This window comes from Nerophis lumbriciformis, linkage group LG26, assembly GCF_033978685.3.
Source record: "Nerophis lumbriciformis linkage group LG26, RoL_Nlum_v2.1, whole genome shotgun sequence".
NCBI lineage: Eukaryota > Metazoa > Chordata > Actinopteri > Syngnathiformes > Syngnathidae > Nerophis > Nerophis lumbriciformis.
In genome coordinates, this window is record NC_084573.2 from 31,446,967 (window position 1) to 31,467,288 (window position 20,322).

Sequence of the window (20,322 nt, forward strand, 5' to 3'; positions counted from 1 at the left end):
AGAATAGTTCGGCCTCATTTCAAGCCCTCTCCCACCCATCCCTTTCGTCTGTGGGCCAATCTGGGGACGTCTGGGATCCGTCCCTTGAGGGGGGGGCTATGAGGAGCTGTGCAGCTGGGGAGGCACAGCTACTCCTCACCCCAGTGGGTCTGCAACAGACGCCACCATGCACTCCGGTGGGCCAGTGTGTTGTAGAATATTGGTTGGGAAATTACCAAATTTAAACGGTCAAATCAACGCCACAATTTTACGTTGAATAAATGCTGTCAAAAAGTATGTTGTTTCAACGCTAAATTTGTGTTGTAGAAAATTGGTTGTGAAATGACCAAATTTTGATGGTCATATCAATGTCACGACCTGACATTGAATAAACGTTGTCAAAAAGCATGTTGTTTCAACGTTGTATTTGTGTTGTAAAATATTGGTTGGGAATTGACCAAATTTCAAAGGTCAAATCAACGTCACAACCTGACATTGAATACATGTTGTTAAAAAGCATGTTGTTTCAAGGTTGTATTTGTGTTGTACAATGTTTTTTGGGAAATGACCAAAATTCAAAGGTCAAATCAATGTCACAACTTGACATTGATTAAACGTTGTCAAAAAGTATGTTGTTTCAATGTTGTATTTCTGTTGTAGAATATTGGTTGGGAAATGACCAAAATCCAGTGGTCAAATCAACATCACATTGAATAAACGTTGTTAAACAGTATGTTGTTGTAGAATATTATTTGGGAAATGACCAAAATTCAAAGGTTCAATCAACGTCACAACCTGACATTGAATAAATGTTGTTAAAAAGTATGTTGTTTCAACGTTGTATTTGTGTTGTACAATATTTTTGGGGAAATGACCAAAATTCAAAGGTCAAATCAAACGTCAGAACCCAACATTGATTAAAAGTTGTCAAAAAGCATGTTTCAATGTTGTATTTGTGTTGTAGAATATTGGTTGGAAAATTACCAAATTTCAAAGTTCAAATCAATGTCACAACCTGACATTGAATAAATGTTAAAAAGTATGTTGTTTCAAGGTTGTATTTGTGTTCAATGTTTTTTGGGAAAATAACAAAATTCAAAGGTCAAATCAATGTCACAACCTGACATTGATTAAACGTTGTCAAAAAGTATGTTGTTTCAACGTTGTATTTGTGTTGTAAAATGACCAAATTTCAAAGGTCAAATCAACATCACATTGAATAAACGTTAAAAAGTATGTTGTTGTAGAATATTATTTGGGAAATGACCAAAATTCAAAGGTCAAATCAACGTCACAATCTGACATTGATTAAACGTTGTCAAAAAGCATGTTGATTCAACGTTATGTTTGTGTTGTGGAATATTGGTTGGGAAATGACCAAAATTCAAAGGTCAAATCAACGTCACAACCTGACATTGAATAAATGTTGTTAAAAAGTATGTTGTTTCAAGGTTGTATTTGTGTTGTAGAATGTTTTTTGGGAAATGACCAAAATTCAAAGATCAAATCAACGTCACAACCTGACATTGATTAAACCTTGTCAAAAAGTATGCTTCAACGTTGTATTTGTGTTGTAAAATATTGGTTGGGAAATGACCAAATTTCAAAGGTCAAATCAACATCACATTGAATAAACGTTGTTAAAAAGTATGTTGCTGGAGAATATTATTTGGGAAATGACCAAAATTCAAAGGTCAAATCAACGTCACAACCTGACATTGATTAAACGTTGTCAAAAAGCATGTTGTTTCAATGTTACGTTTGTGTTGTAGAATGTTGGTTGGAAAAATAACAAATTTCAAAGGTCAAATCAACGTCACAACCTGACATTGAATACATGTTGTTATAAAGCATGTTGTTTCAACGTTGTATTTGTGTTGTAGAATATTGATTGGGAAATGACCAATTTTCAATGGTCAAATCAAAGTGAGAACACAACATTGATTTAAACGTTGTCAAAAAGTATGTTGTTTCAACGTTGTATTTGTGTTGCGGAATATTGGTTGGGAAATGACAAAATTTCAAAGATCAAATCAACATCACATTGTATAAACGTTAAAAAGTATGTTGTAGTAGAATATTATTTGGGAAATGACCAAAATTCAAAGGTTAAATCAACGTCACAACCTGACATTGACTAAACGTTGTCAAAAAGCATGTTGTTTCAACGTTATGTTTGTGTTGTAGAATGTTGATTGGAAAATGACCAAAATTCAATGGTCAAATCAACGTCACAACCTGACATTGAATAAATGTTATCAAAAAGTATGTTGTTTCAAGGTTGTATTTGTGTTGTACAATATTTTTGGGGAAATGACCAAAATTCAAAGGTCAAATCAAACATCAGAACCCAACATTGATTAAAAGTTGTCAAAAAGCATGTTGTTTCAACAATGTATTTGTGTTGTAGAATATTGGTTGGAAAATTACCAAATTTCAAAGTTCAAATCAATGTCACAACCTGACATTGAATAAATGTTAAAAAGTATGTTGTTTCAAGGTTGTATTTGTGTTCAATGTTTTTTGGGAAAATAACAGAATTCAAAGGTCAAATCAATGTCACAACCTGACATTGATTAAACATTGTCAAAAAGCATGTTGTTTCAACATTATGTTTGTTTTGTGGAATATTGGTTGGAAAATGACCAAAATTCAAAGGTCAAATCAATGTCACAACTTGACATTGATTAAACGTTGTCAAAAAGTATGTTGTTTTAACGTTGTATTTGTGTTGTAGAATATTGGTTGGAAAATGACCAAAATTCAAAGGTCAAATCAATGTCACAACTTGACATTGATTAAACGTTGTCAAAAAGTATGTTGTTTCAATGTTGTATTTCTGTTGTAGAATATTGGTTGGGAAATTACCAAATTTCAAAGGTCAAATCAACATCACATTGAAAAAACATTGTTAAAAAGTATATTGTTGTACAATATTATTTGGGAAATGACCAAAATTCAAAGGTGAAATCAACGTCATAACCTGACATTGATTAAACGTTGTCAAAAAGCATGTTGTTTCAACGTTGTATTTGTGTTGTAGAATGTTGGTTGGAAAATGACCAAATTTCAAAGGTCAAATCAATGTCACAACCTGACATTGAATAAATGTTGTTAAAAAGTATGTTGTTTCCAGGTAGTATTTGTGTTGTACAATATTTCTTGGGAAATGACCAAAATTCAAAGGTCAAATCAAACGTCAGAACCCAACATTCATTAAAAGTTGTCAAAAAGCATGTAGTTTCAATGTTGTATTTGTGTTGTAGAATATTGGTTGGAAAATGACCAAATTTCAAAGGTCAAATCAACATCACATTGAATAAACGTTAAAAAGTATGTTGTAGTAGAATATTATTTGGGAAATTACCAAAATTCAAAGGTTAAATCAACGTCACAACCTGACATTGACTAAACGTTGTCAAAAAGCACGTTGTTTCAACGTTGTATTTGTGTTGTAGAATATTGGTTGGAAAATGACCAAAATTCAATGGTCAAATCAACGTCACAACCTGACATTGAATAAATGTTGTCAAAAAGTATGTTGTTTCCAGGTAGTATTTGTGTTGTACAATATTTTTGGGGAAATGACCAAAATTCAAAGGTCAAATCAAACGTCAGAACCCAACATTGATTAAAAGTTGTCAAAAACATGTTGTTTCAACGTTGTATTTGTGTTGTAGAATATTTGTTGGAAAATTACCACAACCTGACATTGAATAAATGTTAAAAAGTATGTTGTTTCAAGGTTGTATTTGTGTTCAATGTTTTTTGGGAAAATAACAAAATTCAAAGGTCAAATCAATGTCACAACCTGACATTGATTAAACGTTGTCAAAAAGTATGTTGTTTCAACGTATTTGTGTTGTGGAATATTGGTTGGAAAATGACCAAATTTCAATGGTCAAATCAACATCACAATTTTACATTGAATAAATGCTGTCAAAAAGCATGTTGTTTCAATGTTGTATTTGTGTTGTAGAATATTGGTTGGGAAATGACCAACTTTCAAAGGTCAAATCAACATCACATTGAATAAACGTTAAAAAGTATATTGTAGTAGAATATTATTTGGGAAATGACCAAAATTCAAAGGTTAAATCAACGTCACAACCTGACAGTGAATACATGTTGTTATAAAGCATGTTGTTTCAACGTTGTATTTGTGTTGTAGAATATTGGTTGGGAAATGACCAATTTTCAACGGTCAAATCAACGTGAGAACACAACATTGATTTAAACGTTGTCAAAAAGGATGTTGTTTCAACGTTGTATTTGTGTTGCGGAATATTGGTTGGAAAATTACCAAATTTCAAAGGTCAAATCAACATCACATTGAATAAACGTTAAAAAGTATGTTGTACTAGAATATTATTTGGGAAATTACCAAAATTCAAAGGTTAAATCAACGTCATAACCTGACATTGATTAAACGTTGTCAAAAAGCATGTTGTTTCAACGTTATGTTTGTGTTGTAGAATGTTGATTGGAAAATGACCAAAATTCAATGGTCAAATCAACGTCACAACCTGACATTGAATAAATGTTGTCAAAAAGTATGTTGTTTCAATGTTGTATTTGTGTTGTACCATATTTTTGGGGAAATGACCAAAATTCAAAGGTCAAATCAAACATCAGAACCCAACATTGATTAAAAGTTGTCAAAAAGCATGTTGTTTCAACGTTGTATTTGTGTTGTAGAATATTGATTGGAAAATTACCAAATTTCAAAGTTCAAATCAATGTCACAACCTGACATTGAATAAATGTTAAAAAGTATGTTGTTTCAAGGTTGTATTTGTGTTCAATGTTTTTTGGGAAAATAACAAAATTCAAAGGTCAAATCAATGTCACAACCTGACATTGATTAAACGTTGTCAAAAAGTATGTTGTTTAAACGTATTTGTGTTGTAGAATATTGGTTGGAAAATGACCAAATTTCAATGGTCAAATCAACATCACAATTTTACATTGAATAAATGCTGTCAAAAAGCATGTTGTTTCAACGTTGTATTTGTGTTTGTAGAATATTGGTTGGGAAATTACCAAATTTCAAAGGTCAAATCAACATCACATTGAATAAACCTTAAAAAGTATGTTGTACTAGAATATTATTTGGGAAATTACCAAAATTCAAAGGTTAAATCAACGTCACAACCTGACATTGACTAAACGTTGTCAAAAAGCATGTTGTTTGAACGTTATGTTTGTGTTGTAGAATGTTGATTGGAAAATGACCAAAATTCAATGGTCAAATCAACGTCACAACCTGACATTGAATAAATGTTGTCAAAAAGTATGTTGTTTCAATGTTGTATTTGTGTTGTACAATATTTTTGGGGAAATGACCAAAATTCAAAGGTCAAATCAAACATCAGAACCCAACATTGATTAAAAGTTGTCAAAAAGCATGTTGTTTCAACGTTGTATTTGTGTTGTAGAATATTGATTGGAAAATTACCAAATTTCAAAGTTCAAATCAATGTCACAACCTGACATTGAATAAATGTTAAAAAGTATGTTGTTTCAAGGTTGTATTTGTGTTCAATGTTTTTTGGGAAAATAACAAAATTCAAAGGTCAAATCAATGTCACAACCTGACATTGATTAAACGTTGTCAAAAAGTATGTTGTTTAAACGTATTTGTGTTGTAGAATATTGGTTGGAAAATGACCAAATTTCAATGGTCAAATCAACATCACAATTTTACATTGAATAAATGCTGTCAAAAAGCATGTTGTTTCAACGTTGTATTTGTGTTTGTAGAATATTGGTTGGGAAATGACCAAATTTCAAAGGTCAAATCAACATCACATTGAATAAACCTTAAAAAGTATGTTGTAGAATATTATTTGGGAAATGACCAAAATTCAAAGGTCAAATCAACGTCACAACCTGACATTGATTAAACCTTGTCAAAAAGTATGTTGTTTCAACGTTGTATTTGTGTTGTAAAATATTGGTTGGGAAATGACCAAATTTCAAAGGTCAAATCAACATCACATTGAATAAACGTTGTTAAAAAGTATGTTGTTGTAGAATATTATTTGGGAATTGACCAAACTTCAAAGGTCAAATCAACGTCACAATCTGACATTGAATAAATGTTGTCAAAAAGCATGTTGATTCAACATTATGTTTGTGTTGTGGAATATTGGTTGGAAAATGACCAAAATTCAAAGGTCAAATCAACATCACATTGAATAAACGTTAAAAAGTATATTGTTGTACAATATTATTTGGGAAATGACAAAAATTCAAAGGTCAAATCAACGTCACAACCTGACATTGATTAAACGTTGTCAAAAAGCATGTTGTTTCAACGTTGTATTTGTGTTGTAGAATGTTGGTTGGAAAATGACCAAATTTTAAAGGTCAAATCAACGTCACAACCTGACATTGAATAAATGTTGTTAAAAAGTATGTTGTTTCAACGTTGTATTTGTGTTGTAGAAAATTGGTTGTGAAATGACCAAATTTTGATGGTCAAATCAACGTCACAACCTGACATTGAATAAACGTTAAAAAAACATGTTGTTTCAACGTTAGGTTTGAGTTTCTCAACGTCAGGACCTAATTCAACAAGTTCTCAACGTTGTTTCAATGTCTTGTGCAAGACTGAATAGTTTGGTGTTGTTTCAAAGTGGAAAATTTACAGTTGCTCAACCTAAACAATATATTCAGAGCTTACATATGATCATTTAATACAAATGCTATCATGTGAGCAATACCAATGTGAATACCCTAAAACATGACATCTAAGTGTCCATTTATAGATAACGGACTTAGTAAGTGACATCTGTTGAAGATCTAGCACCTAATTCCAATTTGCAGGGAAGGGAAGCAGGAAAGTAGGTGATGCTGGGTTGCCATGGTGATGGCGGAGAGACGATTCCCCTTACTACATAGGAGCTTGTGTACCAGCCAAATGATTTTAAAAGCCACAACTTCCAGGTCAATTCCAGCAAATTGGTGCATTTAATAGCAATGTTCATTTATCTGTTGTTTTGCTTTTCATCTGTAATATAACTGCATTATTTATAATGATGCATGAAAGAATCCTTGTAAGAATAAAATATTGCTGGTTTTCTTACTGTTGATAATAATTATAAGTGTCCAAATCTGATATTCATATCAGTCCGATATCAGCAAAATAAAGAGTATCAGCCTGCATGTAAAATGTGTGATTGAAGCAGTCCTGCAGCGTGTTTAATTGTGTGCGATATCATGCGCGATACAAGCAGTCCTGCAGCGTGTTTACTTGTGTGTGATATCATGTGCGATACAAGCAGTCCTGCAGCTTGCTTACTTCAGTGCGATATTGTGTGTGATGCAAGCAGTCCTGCAGCATGTTTACTTGTGTGTGATATCATGTGCGATACAAGCAGTCATGCAGCATGTTTACTTGTGTACGATACCATGTGCAATACAAGCTGTCCTGCAGCATGTTTACTTGTGTATAATATCATGTGCGTACTTGTGTACGACATCAGTCTTGCAACGTGCTCACAACCATGTGCGATACAAGCAGTCTTACAACGTGTTCACTTGTGTGTGATATTATATACGATACAAGCAGTCATGCAGCGTGTTTACTTGTGTGTGATATCATGTGCGATACAAACAATCCTGCAGCGTGTTTACTTGTGTGCGATATCATGTGCAATACAAGCAGTCCTGCAGTGTGTTTACTTGTGTGCAATATCGTGTGCGATACAAGCAGTCCTGCAGCGTGTTTACTTGTGCGTGATATCATGTGCGATACAAACAATCCTGCAGCGTGTTTACTTGTGTGCGATATCATGTGCAATACAAGCAGTCCTGCAGTGTGTTTACTTGTGTGCAATATCGTGTGCGATACAAGCAGTCCTGCAGCGTGTTTACTTGTGCGTGAAATCATGTGCGATACAAGCACTCCTGCAGCGTGTTTACTTATGTGCGATATCGTGTGCGATAGAAGCAGCCGTGCAGCGTGTTTAATTGTGTGGAATATCGTGTGCGATACAAGCAGTCCCGCAGTATGTTTACTTTCGTGCGAAATCATGTGCGATACAAGCAGTCCTTTAGTGTGTTTACTTGTGTGCGATATCATGTGCGATACAAGCACTCCTGCAGCATGTTTACTTATGTACGATATCGTGTGCGATATTGTGTGAGATACAAGCAGTCCTGCAGCATGTTTACTTGTGTGCGATATCACGTGCGATGCAAGCAGTCCTGCAGCGTGTTTACTTGTTTACAGCGTGTGATATTATATACGATACAAGCAGTCATGCAGCGTGTTTACTTGTGTGTGATATCATGTGCGATACAAACAATCCTGCAGCGTGTTTACTTGTGTGCGATATCATGTGCAATACAAGCAGTCCTGCAGTGTGTTTACTTGTGTGCAATATCGTGTGCGATACAAGCAGTCCTGCAGCGTGTTTACTTGTGCGTGAAATCATGTGCGATACAAGCACTCCTGCAGCGTGTTTACTTATGTGCGATATCGTGTGCGATAGAAGCAGCCGTGCAGCGTGTTTAATTGTGTGGAATATCGTGTGCGATACAAGCAGTCCCGCAGTATGTTTACTTTCGTGCGAAATCATGTGCGATACAAGCAGTCCTTTAGTGTGTTTACTTGTGTGCGATATCATGTGCGATACAAGCACTCCTGCAGCATGTTTACTTATGTACGATATCGTGTGCGATATTGTGTGAGATACAAGCAGTCCTGCAGCATGTTTACTTGTGTGCGATATCACGTGCGATGCAAGCAGTCCTGCAGCGTGTTTACTTGTGTGCGGTATCACGTGCGATACAACCAGTCCTGCAGCGTGTTTACTTGTGCGTGATATCATGTACGATACAAGCAGTCCTGCAGCGTGGTTACTTGTGTGCCAAGTCATGTGCGATTCGAGCAGTCCTTCAGCCTGTTTACTTGTGTGCGATATCATGTGTGATACGAGCAGTCCTGCAGCACGCTTACTTGTGTGAGATATCACGTGCGATACAAGCAGTCCTGCAGCGTTTTTGCTTGTGTGCGATATCATGTGCGATACAAGCAGTCCTGCAGCGTGGTTACTTGTGTGCCAAGTCATGTGCGATTCGAGCAGTCCTTCAGCGTGTTTACTTGTGTGCGATATCATGTGTGATACGAGCAGTCCTGCAGCATGTTTACTTGTGTGCGATATCACATGCGATACAAGCAGTCCTGCAGCGTGTTTACTTGTGTGCGATATTGTGTGCTATACAAATGGTACTGCACCGTGTTTACTTGTGTGCGATGTCGTGTGCGATACAAGCAGTCCTGCAGTGTGTTTACTTGTGCGTGATATCATGTACGATACAAGCAGTCCTGCAGCATGTTTACTTGTGTGTGATATCTTATATAGCTCGGGTGGTATAGCTCGGTTGGTAGAGTGGCCGTGCCAGCAACTTGAGGGTTGCAGGTTCGATCCCCGCTTCCGCAATCCTAGTCACTGCCGTTGTGTTCTTGGGCAAGACACTTTACCCACCTGCACCCAGTGCCACCCACACTGGTTTAAAATGTAACTTATATATTGGGTTTCACTATGTAAAAACGCTTTGAGTCACTAGAGAAAAGCGCTATATAAATATACTTCATATAAATCACTTCACTTCACTTCACATGCGATACAAGCAGTCCTGCAGCGTGTTTACTTGTGTGCAATAGCATGTGTGATACGAACAGTCCTGCAGTCTGTTTACATGCGTGATACGAGCAGTCCTGCAGCGTGTTTACTTGTGTGCGAGATCATGTGCGATACGAGAAGTCCTGCAGCGTGTTTACTTGTGTGCGATAATGTGTGCGATACAAGCAGTCCTGCAGCATGTTTTCTTGTGTGTGAAATCATGTGCGATACAAGCAGTCCTCCAGCGTGTTTACTTGTGAAAAGCTGGACGGCCAGTTAACATCTAGATGTCCTCCAAAAAGCACACCACTTCTTCTATTTACTATACGCCACTAGGAGCTAGCAGCTACACAGCAGCTAAGCACACAATAGCGGACAAGCTAGCCATACATGATAATAATTGAACGATATCGCAATTTAAAACAGCACATTTATCAACATAAACAGTATCCAATAATTGTAGTTTATATTACTTACACAAACAAAGTCTACGAGGCAGAAGCGTATTAGAAAGTATCCAGTAACAAACGTGTCTGCATCATTCAACTTAATTTGATAAATTACAAAAATTACCCATACGTGGTGCCAAAAACAAATTCCCACTCCACCCAAAGCCAACACAAGTCCGCCATAAGGTTGTTTTTCATCCAAAATGTGAAACTGCTGAGATGTTGTCTGCGTGTGTATCCTGCGTGTGTATCCTGCTGGAAACACAACTGCGTGACAAAGGCAAATAGGACGTGTCAACAATTGCATTCCTCGGTTTGTTTCTGTGAACGCATCACTGCCGGTGTCAGCGCGCGGCTTCTTTTCAGAAATGGAATAGTCGGTTATGATCTTTTATCAGCGTGGGTTCCGAGCGACACGCTTTCATCGGGCGTGTTCCCCCCCCTGCACGAACTAAACAAACTTGCTCAGCCCCGGGGCTCTATCACGTCTCCGTTACACGGCACACAAGGATCGCTGCGATCGGTGGGAGATTTTCTGCAGTGCCACTTGGCTTAACTCTGAATGGAATTCTATTTAATGACAAGATGGTGTACCTAAATGTGGCCAAACTATGAAATAGTGTGTGCTATTAGTACAATTCATAACTAGTGCAGACTGTCCTATTTAAATGAAACTACACCATGGAGACACTCATTTACTGCACATTTTTCTATCATGTTTAGCAGCGTGTTTACTTGTGTGTGATATCATGTGCGATACAAGCAGTCCTGCAGATTGCTTACTTGTGTGCGATATTGTGTGCGATACAAGCAGTCCTGCAGCCTGTTTACTTGTGTGTGATATCATGTGTGATACAAGCAGTCACGCAGCATGTTTACTTGTGTGTGATATCATGTGCGATACAAGTGGTACTGCAGTGTGTTTACTTGTGTATAATATAATGTGCGATACTTGTGTACGATATCATGTGCACTACAAGCAGTCCTGCAGCGTGTTCACTTGTGTGCGATGTCATGTGCAATACAAGCAATCCTGCAGCGTGGTTACTTGTGTGTGATATTATGTGCAATATAAGCAGTCCTGCAGTGGGTTTACTTGTGTGTGATACAAGCAGTCCTGCAGCATGTTTACTTGTGTGTGAGATCATGTGCGATACAAGCAGTCATGCAGCCTGTTTACTTGTGTGCGATATTATGTGCTATACAAATGGTACTGCAGCGTGTTTACTTGTGTATAATATAATGTGCGATACTTGTGTACGATATCATGTGCGATACAAGCAGTCCTGCAGCGTGTTCACTTGTGTGTGATATTGTGTGCGATACAAATGGTACTGCAGCGTGTTTACTTGTGTATAATATAAGGTGCGATACTTGTGTACAATATTGTGTGCGATACAAGCAGTCCTGCAGCATGTTTACTTGTGTGTGATATCTTATATAGCTCAGGTGGTATAGCTCGGTTGGTAGAGTGGCCGTGCCAGCAACCTGAGGGTTGCAGGTTCGATCCCCGCTTCCGCAATCCTAGTCACTGCCGTTGTGTTCTTGGGCAAGACACTTTACCCACCTGCACCCAGTACACTGGTTTAAAATGTATTTTATATATTGGGTTTCACTATGTAAAAACGCTTTGAGTCACTAGAGAAAAGCGCTATATAAATATACTTCATATAAATCACTTCACTTCACTTCACATGCGATACAAGCAGTCCTGCAGCGTGTTTACTTGTGTGCAATAGCATGTGTGATACGAACAGTCCTGCAGTGTGTTTACATGCGTGATACGGGCAGTCCTGCAGCGTGTTTACTTGTGTGCGAGATCATGTGCGATACGAGCATTCCTGCAGCGTGTTTACTTGTGTGCGATACAAGCAGTCCTGCAGCATGTTTTCTTGTGTGTGAAATCATGTGCGATACAAGCAGTCCTCATCCCTAATCCTCAACAAAACCTGGAGCTTCTGTTCCTTCATACTGTTAACTAGCTGCACACGCTGGAAACGAGTAGCGAGGGCAGAATAACGAATTTGTCGACAGTGCAGCGTGAAAAGCCGATGTGTTTGCTTCATACTTGCCAACCTTGAGACCTCCGATTTCGGGAGGTGGGGGGTGGGGGCGTGGTGGGGGGTGGTTGGGGGCGTGGTTAAGAGGGGAGGAGTATATTGACAGCTAGAATTCACCAAGTCAAGTATTTCATACATATATATATATATATATATATATATATATATATATATATATATATATATATATATATATATATATATATATATATATATATATAGATATCTACATCCTGAAAATATGCAAACAAAACTGTGTTTAGATAATTAATACTTCAAACTTGCATAAATAAATATTAAGGAATATAACATAACTTGGCTTCTGACAGTTTCAAAATGTAATGAATAAAATGCTAAAGATGTTGATAAACAAGCAATTATTTTGATAATTAAATATGGTCATTTTAAATGAATTATTATGATAATTTAAAATCAATTATTTGAAATATGTTTATTTTAATGTATAATTCTATGGCTGGATGTAATAAGGAGTCACGAAAAAATACAAATAAAAATACAATACATTTTGATGTTTTTAGCAAAATATAGTAAAAATGTATTTAGGTTTGTTTTTTTTAAATTAATAAATATATTTAATTAATACAATTTATCTCTAATCTGGATGATTTAGTTCTTGTCACCCTGTTGTCCTCCCGTCATGAAAAAAGGCTGTGCTCACTCAGGTCCGCATGGAGCTGGAGGGGGCGTGGCTTCCAGCTCCGGCTGAAAATCGGGAGATTTTCGGGAGAATATTTGTCCCGGGAGCTTTTCGGGAGAAGCGCTGAATTTCGGGTGTCTCCCGGAAAATTCGGGAGGGTTGGCAAGTATGGTTTGCTTTGATGAAGTAAGACTAAGTCTCAAAGGAATATGTTTCTGACAAAACATCCACATGTTCTTTAAAGCAGCCCTCTTCATGATGGAGTTGGATAGTCCTGCTTTAGGACTTTTTTACAAATAAAATCTATTATTATTATTATTATAGTTGAATGTAAAATACTGTTATAATTTCATCCAATTAGGGCGTTGCTGCTACTTCTCTCCCTCAGTTTGGGGGGTCTTTGGCCTAATAAGTTGTGGAATAAATACAAAATGCACCGTGTAAAACACACACACAGTAAAGAGTACTACCCTGCTATCAAGCCATACTTGCCAACCCTCCCGAATTTTCCGGGAGACTGCCGAAATTCAGCGCCTCTCCCGAAAACCTCCCGGGACAAATATTCTCCCGAAAATCTCCCGATTTTCAGCCGGAGCTGGAAGCCACGCCCCCTCCAGCTCCATGCGGACCTGAGTGAGGACAGCCTTTTTTCATGACGGGAGGACAACAGGGTGCAAGAACTAAATCATCCAGACTAGAGATCAATTGTATTATTATGTTTATTTTACCTAAAAATAAATATATTTATTAATTAAAAAAATAAAAAATAAAAATAAAAAAAGTACTATATTTTGCTAAAAACATCAAAATTAATTGTATTTTTTTTTTTTTTTCTGACTCCTTATTACATCCAGCCATAGAATTATACATTAAAATAAACATATTTGAAATAATTAATTTTAAATCATAATTCATTTAAAATGACCATATTTAATTATTAAAATAATTGCTTGTTTATCAACAACTTTAGCATTTTATTCATTACATTTTGAAGCTCTCAGAAGCCAAGTTATGTTATATTCATTAAGATTTATTTATGCAAGTTTGAAGTATCAATTATCTAAACACAGTTTTGTTTGCATATTTTCAGGATGTATATATATATATATATATATATATATAGGTTGATTGGCAACACTAAAAATTGGCCCTAGTGTGTGAATGTGAGTGTGAATGTTGTCTGTCTATCTGTGTTGGCCCTGCGATGAGGTGGCGACTTGTCCAGGGTGTACGCCGCCTTCCGCCCGATTGTAGCTGAGATAGGCTCCAGCGCCCCCCGCGACCCCAAAAGGGATAAGCGGTAGAAAATGGATGGATGGATGGATATATATATATATATATATATATATATATATATATATATATATATATATATATATATATATATATATATATGTATATATATATATATATATGTGTATGTGTATATATGTATGAAATACTTGACTTGGTGAATTCTAGCTGTCAATATACTCCTCCCCTCTTAACCACGCCCCTAACCACGCCCCTCCCCACCCCCGACCACGCCCCCCGCCCCCCCTCCCGAAATCGGAGGTCTCAAGGTTGGCAAGTATGATGAAGTAAGACTAAGTCTCAAAGGAATATGTTTCTAACAAAACATCCACATTTCGATGTCCGGCCCCTGAGCCCTTGGGCTCTTGAAACTGCGGCCCTCTTCATGATGGAGTTGGATAGTCCTGCTTTAGGACTAGTTCAGGGGTCGGCAACCCGCGGCTCCAGAGCCGCATGGCTCTTTAGCGCCGCCCTAGTGGCTCTCTGGAGCTTTTTCAAAAATGTATGAAAAATGGAAAAAGTTGAGGGGAAAAAAATATATTTTTTGTTTTAATATGGTTTCTGTAGGAGGACAAACATGACACAAACCTCCCTAATTGTTATAAAGCACACTGTTTATATTAAACATGCTTCACTGATTCGAGTATTTGGCGAGCGCCGTTTTGTCCTAATAATTTTGGCGGTCCTTGAACTCACCTTAGTTTGTTTACATGTATATCTTTCTGCGACTTTCTAGGACGTGTTTTTTGCCACTTCTTTTTCTGTCTCATTTTGTCCACCAAACTTTTAACGTTGTGCATGAATCCACAAAGGTGAGTTTTGTTGATGTTATTGACTTGTGTGGAGTGCTAATCAGACATATTTGGTCACTGTATGACTGCGAGCTAATCGATGCTAACATGCTATTTAGGCTAGCTATATGTACACATTGCATCATTATGCCTCATTTGTAGCTATATTTGAGCTCATTTAGTTTCCTTTAAGTCATATTAATTCCATTTATATCTCATGACACACTATCTGCATGTAATATGGCTTTTAATTTTTTGCGGCTCCAGACAGATTTGTTTTTGTATTTTTGGTCCAATATGGCTCTTTCAACATTTTGGGTTGCCGACCCCTGGACTAGTTAAATGTAAAATACGGTTATAATTTCATCCAATTAGGGTGTCGCTACTACTTCTCTCCCTCAGTTTGGGGGTCATTGGCCTAATAAATTGTGGAATAAATACAAACAGACAGTAAAGAGTACTACCCTGCTATCAAGCCTACTATCAAAACACAGTTTTGTATAGTGTTTACTACTTCAAGGACCCCTGGATGAAAAGAGTTATTAAATCCCAGACAGTTTGATTTGTCTCGTATGTTTCCTCACGATGACACCCGAGGAGTTTGCACAATGTAAACAAAAGCGCCCCTCCGCCCCCCTTTTTTTGTCGTTGACCTCATTTTGTTATTTACGGTCAAATCAGGAGGCGGGCCGGGCTGGAGGCTGCGGCAGCTGCTGCCACTCGGCTCACGTCAACGTAAATCTGACGGTGCTCCGAAGTGACGGCTGGTTAGGAGCACGCCAAGGCGGCGCCGCGGCGATCATTTAGCACCCGGCACGTGAGAAAGAGGGAAATACGCCGTACACGATGACGCTCGCAGTTGAGACCCCTTCTAGGCCCACGCGTGACATTTGCAGCCAGCTGTTCGCTAAGCCGCGCTGGATCAAAATCTCACCGCCTCGGAGAGAGATTTATTGGAACACTTTTTCTTTTTAGGGCCCGAGCAGCAAATTGAAATTACTTTGTTGAATATTATTCTCCCACTACGATTACATTTTTGAGGCATGAGCACCAGGTCCGGCGAAACATTATACATTTTCAGGCATTGTTGTTGTTAGGCCTATTTTCTAAAGTCCTCCTAAATAATTGGGTGTGATTTATTTATTTATTTATTTATTTATTTATTTATATTTCTTACAAAAATGCAAAAAAAATTCAGTGTAAATATGCAGGAATATGAGTTTAAATAAATAATAATATAACCTGTCATTACCATGGCACGCAAATAAACACGCTACAAGACTGCTTGTATCGCACATTATATCACACACAAGTAAAAATGTTGGAGGAATGCTTGTATCGCACATGATATGACACACAAGTAAACACTCTGCTGGACTGCTTGTATCGCACATGATTTTGCACACAAGTAAACATGCTGCAGGACCGCGCGCATCGCTAATGACATCGCACACAAGTAAACACGCTGCAGGACTAATTGTATTGTACTTGATATCGCACAAACAAGTAATCACGCTGCAGGACTGCTTGTATCGCACATTATATGACACACAAGCAAACACTCTGCTGGACTGCTTGCATCGCACAAACAAGCAAAAATGCTGCAGGACTGATGAAGACTGACACGTGATATCACACACAAGTAAACACCCCCTGTATCGCACAATCAATCAATCAATCAATCAATGTTTATTTATATAGCCCTAAATCACAAGTGTCTCAAAGGGCTGCACAAGCCACAACGACATCCTCGGTACAGAGCCCACATAAGGGCAAGGAAAAACTCACCCCAATGGGACGTCGATGTGAATGACTATGAGAAACCTTGGAGAGGACCGCATATGTGGGTAACCCCCCCCCCCCTCTAGGGGAGACCGAAAGCAATGGATGTCGAGTGGGTCTGACATAATATTGTGAGAGTCCAGTCCATAGTGGATCCAACATAATAGTAAGATATCGCACACAAGTAAACACTCCATAGGATCGCTTGTATCGCACATGATATCGCACACAAGTAAACACGGCGCGGGACTAAATGTATCGCACTTGAAATCGCACAAACAAGTAAACACGCTGCGGGACTGATTGTATCGCACATGACATCGCACACAGGCAAACACCCCTTGTATTGCACATGATATCGCACGCAAGGGAACACTCTGCAGGACCGCTTGTATCGCACATGATTTTGCACACAAGTAAACATGCTGCAGGACCGCGCGCATCGCTAATGACATCGCACACAAGTGAACACGCTGCAGGACTAATTGTATTGTACTTGATATCGCACAAACAAGTAAACACGCTGCAGGACTGCTTGCATCGCACATTATATGACACACAAGCAAACACTCTGCTGGACTGCTTGCATCGCACATAACATCGCACAGACAAGCAAAAATGCTGCAGGACTGATGAAGACTGACACGTGATATCACACACAAGTAAACACCCCCTGTATCGCACAATCAATCAATCAATCAATCAATGTTTATTTATATAGCCCTAAATCACAAGTGTCTCAAAGGGCTGCACAAGCCACAACGACATCCTCGGTACAAAGCCCACATAAGGGCAAGGAAAAACTCACCCCAGTGGGACGTCGATGTGAATGACTATGAGAAACCTTGGAGAGGACCGCATATGTGGGTAACCCCCCCCCCCCTCTAGGGGAGACCGAAAGCAATGGATGTCGAGTGGGTCTGACATAATATTGTGAGAGTCCAGTCCATAGTGGATCCAACATAATAGTAAGATATCGCACACAAGTAAACACTCTATAGGATCGCTTGTATCGCACATGATATCGCACACAAGTAAACACGGCGCAGGACTAAATGTATCGCACTTGAAATCGCACAAACAAGTAAACACGCTGCGGGACTGATTGTATCACACATGACATCGCACACAGGTAAACACCCCTTGTATTGCACATGATATCGCACACAAGGGAACACTCTGCAGGACCGCTTGTATCGCACATGATTTTGCACACAAGTAAACATGCTGCAGGACCGCGGGCATCGCTAATGACATCGCACACAAGTGAACACGCTGCAGGACTAATTGTATTGTACTTGATATCGCACAAACAAGTAAACACGCTGCAGGACTGCTTGTATCGCACATTATATGACACACAAGCAAACACTCTGCTGGACTGCTTGCATCGCACATAACATCGCACAAACAAGCAAAAATGCTGCAGGATTGATGAAGACTGACACGTGATATCACACACAAGTAAACACCCCCCTGTATCGCACAATCAATCAATCAATCAATCAATGTTTATTTATATAGCCCTAAATCACAAGTGTCTCAAAGGGCTGCACAAGCCACAACGACATCCTCGGTACAGAGCCCACATAAGGGCAAGGAAAAACTCACCCCAGTGGGACGTCGATGTGAATGACTATGAGAAACCTTGGAGAGGACCGCATATGTGGGTAACCCCCCCCCCCCTCTAGGGGAGACCGAAAGCAATGGATGTCGAGTGGGTCTGACATAATATTGTGAGAGTCCAGTCCATAGTGGATCCAACATAATAGTAAGATATCGCACACAAGTAAACACTCTATAGGATCGCTTGTATCGCACATGATATCGCACACAAGTAAACACGGCACAGGACTAAATGTATCGCACTTGAAATCGCACAAACAAGTAAACACGCTGCGGGACTGCTTGTATCGCACATGACATCGCACACAGGCAAACACCCCTTGTATTGCACATGATATCGCACACAAGGGAACACTCTGCAGGACCGCTTGTATCGCACATGATTTTGCACACAAGTAAACATGCTGCAGGACCGCGCGCATCGCTAATGACATCGCACACAAGTAAACACGCTGCAGGACTAATTGTATTGTACTTGATATCGCACAAACAAGTAATCACGCTGCAGGACTGCTTGTATCGCACATTATATGACACACAAGCAAACACTCTGCTGGACTGCTTGCATCGCACAAACAAGCAAAAATGCTGCAGGACTGATGAAGACTGACACGTGATATCACACACAAGTAAACACCCCCCTGTATCGCACAATCAATCAATCAATCAATCAATGTTTATTTATATAGCCCTAAATCACAAGTGTCTCAAAGGGCTGCACAAGCCACAACGACATCCTCGGTACAGAGCCCACATAAGGGCAAGGAAAAACTCACCCCAGTGGGACGTCGATGTGAATGACTATGAGAAACCTTGGAGAGGACCGCATATGTGGGTAACCCCCCCCCCCTCTAGGGGAGACCGAAAGCAATGGATGTCGAGTGGGTCTGACATAATATTGTGAGAGTCCAGTCCATAGTGGATCCAACATAATAGTAAGATATCGCACACAAGTAAACACTCTATAGGATCGCTTGTATCGCACATGATATCGCACACAAGTAAACACGGCGCGGGACTAAATGTATCGCACTTGAAATCGCACAAGCAAGTAAACACGCTGCGGGACTGATTGTATCGCACATGACGTCGCACACAGGCAAACACCCCTTGTATTGCACATGATATCGCACACAAGGGAACACTCTGCAGGACCGCTTGTATCGCACATGATTTTGCACACAAGTGAACACGCTGCAGGACTAATTGTATTGTACTTGATATCGCACAAACAAGTAATCACGCTGCAGGACTGCTTGTATCGCACATTATATGACACACAAGCAAACACTCTGCTGGACTGCTTGCATCGCACATAACATCGCACAAACAAGCAAAAATGCTGCAGGACTGATGAAGACTGACACGTGATATCACACACAAGTAAACACCCCCCTGTATCGCACAATCAATCAATCAATCAATCAATGTTTATTTATATAGCCCTAAATCACAAGTGTCTCAAAGGGCTGCACAAGCCACAACGACATCCTCGGTACAAAGCCCACATAAGGGCAAGGAAAAACTCACCCCAGTGGGACGTCGATGTGAATGACTATGAGAAACCTTGGAGAGGACCGCATATGTGGGTAACCCCCCCCCCCCCCCCCCCCCCCCCCTCTAGGGGAGACCGAAAGCAATGGATGTCGAGTGGGTCTGACATAATATTGTGAGAGTCCAGTCCATAGTGGATCCAACATAATAGTAAGATACCGCACACAAGTAAACACTCTATAGGATCGCTTGTATCGCACATGATATCGCACACAAGTAAACACGGCGCAGGACTAAATGTATCGCACTTGAAATCGCACAAACAAGTAAACACGCTGCGGGACTGATTGTATCGCACATGACATCGCACACAGGCAAACACCCCTTGTATTGCACATGATATCGCACACAAGGGAACACTCTGCAGGACCGCTTGTGTCGCACATGATTTTGCACACAAGTAAACATGCTGCAGGACCGCGCGCATCGCTAATGACATCGCACACAAGTAAACACGCTGCAGGACTAATTGTATTGTACTTGATATCGCACAAA